Source organism: Pecten maximus, chromosome 6, assembly GCF_902652985.1.
Source record: "Pecten maximus chromosome 6, xPecMax1.1, whole genome shotgun sequence".
NCBI classification, from domain to species: domain Eukaryota; kingdom Metazoa; phylum Mollusca; class Bivalvia; order Pectinida; family Pectinidae; genus Pecten; species Pecten maximus.
Window position 1 is genome coordinate 33,817,520 of NC_047020.1, and position 7,744 is coordinate 33,825,263.

Sequence of the window (7,744 nt, forward strand, 5' to 3'; positions counted from 1 at the left end):
TTCCGGTTGTCGTAAAAATCACCCCAAAACCGGTGAATATGGTAAAATATGGGTTGTTATTATTTGTTATTAGTACATTGTAAAAGAGAATTGATAGATATCTGATTGTTTTAGTTAATTTAGATTTTAAAGTTAAAATTAAATTTTGATGTCGTAAAATGTGCTGCCTCTTGACAACAGGGGGCGTGTCTAGTAATCAATGACGTTAGATTCTCACCTGTGAACAGGTGCACTTCTGGCTCCAGTGGAGGACAGTGTGCGCTATGAGCGTGACCACTGTTTTGACACTACAGATTATGATAATCAAGATGGAAGATAATTCTTCTTAATATAACCGAAATATATTTATTACGAACCCCCATCTTCGCTAGCCAATGGTGTTCAATAAGTTGAAAAGGAGAGTATCGTATTGCACACCCTAGCCCGAGTTTCCTCTGGCCCTGACACCAAGAGGACAAAAGGAAACTGGGGCTATGAACACCCATGGCTAGCGGAGTTGACAAACCCTTAGGGAATATTCAAATTTCGTTAACGTTATTGTTCAAGTACGTTTTAGTCCATGTTAAAGAACCATACTCAAACTACGCGCTCATTTATATTGTAGTTGTCATCAGAGACGTAAAATGATAATTATGAATGATCAATTGCATCTCCCCGATTGTTGTCATACCGTGTATGTATGTAATAGCAGTATATGAACAAAAACTACGCATATATATATATATAACTTTAAAGAGGAAAAAACGTAGCATATATAAATATGTTCTCATACAGTACGTACACATAATATTTTAATATGCATCACCATGCATGGACAAATACAACTGAAAAATTGATAAGCTTGAGGACCCGGGAAAGGAGTTAATAAAATGCTTTCCTGAATTTGAGCATGATATTTTTGAGCTGATTTTATTTCCAAACAACACCACCAAACCAGAAAATATAATCTTAATGTATATGTCCCTTACATTTCACATCTATTAATTTCCTTATACTTGTAACTATGATATTGATTGTTAGGAGAAAGTGGGTTGACCTAGGGGAGTCGAAATGACAAATGTATATTTTGTATCTTGTCAGATCAATTGATCATGTAAGATAATTACAGGAACAGAACCAGGTGGAACAAATCCCACTGATCAATTAAACGTATGTATGTTTTACGTTTTTATCTTTTAAATGTATTATTTTAATACGACTTTATAATTTCAGAACAACCATTTTGTAAATATTCTGAGTAAACTGATTTTAAACTACGATGTAATTAATTGAAATCTATAACATGTACATGTTTACATTAATTTAGTAATTTTATGGATGTACTTTCCTTAGTACACGCAATACCATACGTACAAACTAATGTAATTAAACAATCCATAACATTTAATTGTTGCAAAACTTTTTCTAATGATGTATTTTAAACGTTTCTATAGAATTAATGTAAAATTTATCTATTTTACAATAATTTGCGAGAAAAGTTATAATAATCACTCTTGTTGGCGTGGATGGAAATTAACGCGCGAGGGTTCTTAATGTGGGTGGAAACCGGAGTACCCGTAGAAAACCGGCAGGTTACCCCATACCTTTACACATCCGATTGTGGAATCGAATCTTGACCGCCAAGGTGAATGACCACCCAGTGAATTTATTTTGAATGCTGATGACTACTATTTCGTTGTGAGCCATAGTTTTCGTTGTGAGCCATGGTTTTCGTTATTCCCAAACAGAAATGTAATGAAAAAAATAAGAAAAGAATAGAAAACAAAAAACAAAACAAAAAAAACAACATTTATCTCCCTTGAATTATGATTGCTAGGTTTAATTTGTTCAATATTTGATTAGTCCGTGTTTGAATATAAACATCGAGAGAAAATACACAAGATGTCAGACGACTGAACACCTTCTCGGGGGGGGGGGGGGGGGGGGGGGGGGGATTAACTGTCGGAAAACTTTATCGAGGGAGTACAAACTAAAATCTAAAGTGACAAAACCGTCTCGAAGGACATTAATCCAAATGTAAGCTATAATGGAGTGCTTTCTCGAAGAAAAGACTAAATCACACGTTCGAACAAAAGAATACTTAATTTGTTCTGTCTTAACCCACCTCTGACACGTTTTAAGGCTTTCTCTGACACTGAGCGTCTGGAATGATGAAAAACAATTCATCCGGAAGGATTTCCTGTAGACGATCATCGCCGTGAGTTAGACGAATATGTTGATCTGAATTTCTTGCTGTATCGTTTCCGTAAACAGCCAGGCATTTTGTTGTTGTTAGGGGGGGTTGGGGTTGGGGGGGTTGGGGGGGGGTTGGGGGGTGGCAGTCATGTGGTAGTCGGTGGCTTACTTGAATAAAAAACAGACAAGAGCCTCGTCACAATGCTGTCTAGAGCAAGTGAAGGAAAAGTATGTGTTACTCAATGGTATCAATGGACAACACAGGAGGGTCCGGAAATGGATCAAACTTCATCTGATCAATGGAACTGAATTCACATTTTTCGCTGAAAAGTTTTATGTACTTATGTAAAAGTTAATGGTGATTATTGCTACTGTTCGTTACGTGTCATGCATTAAAATGCTACAAGAACATTTCGTAACCATTTGTAACATTCGGAATAACCGGATAATTAATACAAAGCGTGGAATAAACATCAACAGAACTACACACTATACCACACTCTCCGGTCCCGTGGATCTTTATTTATCATGGCTTTAACTCAAAGAGCTTGCTAAGCCCGACACTAGCTGTGATTAGTAAACATGTGTTCAATTTATTTATTTATTTCAAAACGGTACCTTAGTCGTGTACGTATGCACGTGCTTATCAAAATAAGAAAACACGACCTCTGTCGTAACTGGAAGGTGTTCTTGGCAAATAAGTCTGATTTTAGTTTTTTATTCAATAGCCAATGTCATTTACAGACGACCTCCCTATATTTGAGATGCACGCATGAAGTGAATGTGTGTGTGCTTTGAGCCGCTACGATACATTCGAATTCGTGTCTGCCTCCTTGTGATAGCACGCAACATAGTGCTGTCTCAATGAAGTACTTCCAGGCCGCCAGGACACCTCACACGACCATATTATACTGACAACGGACGAATCGGTCGTCCCTCTCCTAAACATGCTGCTCGTTATAATAGTAAAGTCAAATTTTATAGACACCGGTATGTCAGGGGACAGAGCACACAGTCTTCGTAACTAAAGGCTTAAAAGTGAGGCAGTGTGGTGAATACAACTTCTCAGAAAAGATGACAACATCACCAGCAAACGTCATAGGACCGACAAATGAATGTCAATGGTAAATAAGAAGATTCGCGACCGTATTGAGGACAACTGAGTCCTGGGCATCAAGTTCACTGTCAACTGAGAAGAGGCGTCGGAACACGGAAATAACCTTCATTTGACGGTACCTCATGGGTAACTGTATGTGGATCCAATTAATTAAACTTTATACCTAGGTAATATGTCAGAAATATTAAGCAAACAAGACAGGAACAGTTTTTGGGTATATCTGACGGCAAAATGAGAACATACACTTGTGAAAGCAACAGACATTAGGAAACTGACCAGGTAAGTAGGAAGCTGACCAGGTAAGTAGGAAGCTGACCAGATAAGCAGGAAGCTGACCAGGTAAATAGGAAGCTGACCAAGTGAGTAGGAAACTGACCAGGTAAGTAGGAAGCTGACCAGGTAAGTAGGAAACTGACCAAGTGAATAGGAAACTGACCAGGTAAGTAGGAGCTGACCAGGTAAGTAGGAAGCTGACCAGGTAAGCAGGAAGAGAACTAGATAAGTAAGAAACTGGTACTTAAATTATGCAAACGCAAAAAAAATGTCTATGATAATATTGAGCAGAAACCTTTCCACCTGCTTTAATATTCATTTTTGATATAACACTTTACTGTTAAGAATATATAGATGCTGTCCGTTACTTCGTTTTTACTGTTTGTCCTTGTGTATACTGACATTGTGGTAGGTATTCTTCTGTTTTACTATTCCTTTTATGTTTTCATTGCTGTTTCAAACAATCTACTCTAATTTCGTTTCGAATAAATTACAGTCAAACCTGCTCTAACGACCGCCTGTCTATAACGACCGCCTGTATATAACGACCGCCTGTCTATAACGACAGATTTTAATACTCCTCATGAGATTTTACTATATAACGACCCTCTGTATAGCTGTATCACCGTGAACATCTACGAAAAATAATATTTATAAAAAAAAAAAACAATAATTACATAGCCCTAATAAATGTTATCTTTATTTTAAATGGCGAGAAAGATTGAGCAGTCTTGGCTACTTTGCATACACATTGTATGCACAAAGCTCGGTAAGAAATCAATTAAATATTTTTAATGTGCCAAAAGTATTTCAGCAAACGAGACAGGCATATCCATTGATATTTCTCACTGAAAAATGAGGACATGCACTTGAAAAAGCTGGAACACTGCTCGATATAAATATCCTAGGTTCTAACAGTTTAATTGTATTGACATGTCCTCAAACCACTTTATGCAGATGAATTACAAAATGTTATCAAACAAGTTTAAACATTCGTTAAGTAAATATCGCTACTCTATACAAGCTGCCCTATATAAGCTCTACCCCTGTATTGTACACAGAGAGCTATAAAAAATGTCTGTGACGTAATCCAATTCAACACGAGAGTTGTTACGTGTGTCGATACTAATTCTTATCAATGGCTTGTCAATCGGCTCAGCTCTGTTTAATCCGGGAGTACAAGGTGTCTATATTACACCAATCGGGATCCTTCGGTACTTCTCGTAAACCAAAAAAAACTTATATTATTATAGAATTTTCTCGTTTACGGAAAATGCCGACTGTTCTCGAATAGTATTTGATTAGAGGATTTTAAACATGCAAGGGGGATTGTGGTGCACATGTTTTGAAGGAAACCTTACCATATACTGACAGGTATGTATTATTTCAGAACCAGTTGTAGTACCAATGTTTTGTTTTTATTTGTTTGATTTTATGTTTGTTTGCATGCTTGCTTGCTTACTCAGTTGCTTTGCTCTTACGAAACTTAAATACTGATATTGAACATAGATGTATGTTAGATGTAATGTCAAACTGATGATACATATATCATTCTCAGCAATTCTTGCATGGAGCAGAAATTACAATAAATAGCCTACCGAGAATACATTTTAACGGTTTACATAAAACACACAGAAAACATTCAAATCAAATTGCTACAGTAGTCCAGGCACTATACCATTGGTTTGTATACAGACATTGGATGTGATAGACGACTTAAAAGCATTATGATCACTTATATTTCATAACATATTGCACAAATCACTGTACAGCGCAAGCATACATTTGTATATATGCAAACTGTGTATATTATCTCCAATAAAATTCAGTTGCATAGTAGGAAAATGAAAATTGGTGATGTAAGTACGGTTTCAATAAAGGTTTTCTCAACAATAAAATCTACAATACTACAATGACAACATTTTACTTAAGATTAAAACAAACAAAGCATTGGCAACATTAAATAAATTTCCACCGATGACGTAGCGGACGCTTTCTCTTCCGGAACACGCGGTCCTATTCTCCATAGACCTATCACGTTTCTCAGGGGTGTCCATTTAAATCTATATTTGTTCATTTTTGCCCCTATTTAAAATGTATTTATTAAAGTCACAGCGTCTTTAACATATCACTATACTCTGGTTTTTGAACGCATTACCTTTAAATATTCAATTAATTCTTTACTTAAAACAGTAGTAGACAGAATTTCAACTTTATAACATACACATGTTGACTGTTAAATATTAATTTGCTGATATAATGTGTAAAGTTCTCCATGCAAATGTAGATATTTTTTCATATTTTATTATCGTAGTTCGTATTATTCAGGTAAATAAACGTTATTTTAAAAATTCCTATAACACCATTGAATTGCTATATTTTAGATTTTGTCTTGCAAATACAATTGTGGCTGTTCATATCTACGCGTTTAGTTTGAATATAAAAGACTGGCATCTCAAATCTTTTAGAAGCGATAGAGGTTTACACAAACACAATTGATACTGCATTATACAACTCTCAAAGAGCAATCTACTTCCGATAACCATCACATTCCAATAACGGTATAGTGCGATACGGGAAATAAAGGAGACGTAAAGCAATAGTATAAATGGATTTTAACGATTAAAATTTTCGTTGTTTTGCCAAAAGTTGGAAACAAAATAGATAAATGATGATGCAGACAATATTCTTTCTATTGATTTCCTTTCCGAGTGTTTATTTTTCCCAATTTTATTTTTCTTCGAAAATACTGAAGAATATAATTTCTGAAAACAACAATCTTAAAAGCCTTCTTTTGATCAACATATGATCGGGTGTGGTAAATGTCTTGTGTGATGTTTGATCAGCATATGATCGGATGTGGTAAATGTCTTCTGTGATGTTTGATCAACACAAGATCGGGTGTGGTAAATGTCTTGTGTGATGTTTGATCAGCATATGATCGGATGTGGTAAATGTCTTCTGTGATGTTTGATCAACACAAGATCGGGTGTGGTAAATGTCTTGTGTGATGTTTGATCAGCATATGATCGGGTGTGGTAAATGTCTTCTGTGATGTTTGATCAACACAAGATCGGGTGTGGTAAATGTCTTGTGTGATGTTTGATCAGCATATGATCGGATGTGGTAAATGTCTTCTGTGATGTTTGATCAACACAAGATCGGGTGTGGTAAATGTCTTGTGTGATGTTTGATCAGCATATGATCGGGTGTGGTAAATGTCTTGTGTGATGTTTGATCAGCACAAGATCGGGTGTGGTAAATGTCTTCTGTGATGTTTGATCAGCATATGATCTGGTGTGGTAAATGTCTTGTGTGATGTTTGATCAGCATATGATCGGGTGTGGTAAATGTCTTGTGTAATTTTGATCAGCATATGATCGGGATGTGGTAAATGTCTTCTGTGATGTTTGATCAGCTTAGGATCGGATGTGGTAAATGTCTTGTGTGATCGATTAAAAAATTTGATTTTGTGCAGCATATTATGCAGCTTGCAAGAGAGACGACAATGATGACATGAGTTCGTGGTATCTAAATACCTATTAAATATTTCACTTCATGATGACATAGCACAGTCATTGTCGACTACCATAATGGTCATTTTTGATAACGTTAACATTAACATCTACATTAATTAGAAAAAAATGCTTCATTTCAGTAAAACGTGTGCAGTTGCAATTTTCTTAATCATGTTATTATATCCTTGTATATGCTTTCAGCTTGTCTTTATATCTAAATATGAATTTATCCAGAACGACTTTAAATACCATTGTGAAGTAAGCAGTGTTAACAATACGATATTTGTTTAACATCAGCATTCCTATGATCACTCTGTCTATGTCCATCATTAATAATTAAGGAGATGGTTTTACGTAAGCTCTAAGCTTGTTACCAAATCCTCTTGTAAACTGTTGATAATTGTATTGTATTACTTGTTTTCGAATAAGATATTGTTTAAACTAATAGTCGAGAAACTGAAACAGAAGACGCTTACCCGCCTGAAACACATGGTTCAATTGCCTCTCTATAATTCCTCTTGTATTTGTATTATTTTTAGTGTTTAGACGGGTAATACTATGCATATATATGCATGTGAAATCTGGGGCTACGAAAATACTAAGATTATTGAAAAAATACACTTACAGTTTTGTAAAAGGATTTTAAATGTTCGCACAAGTA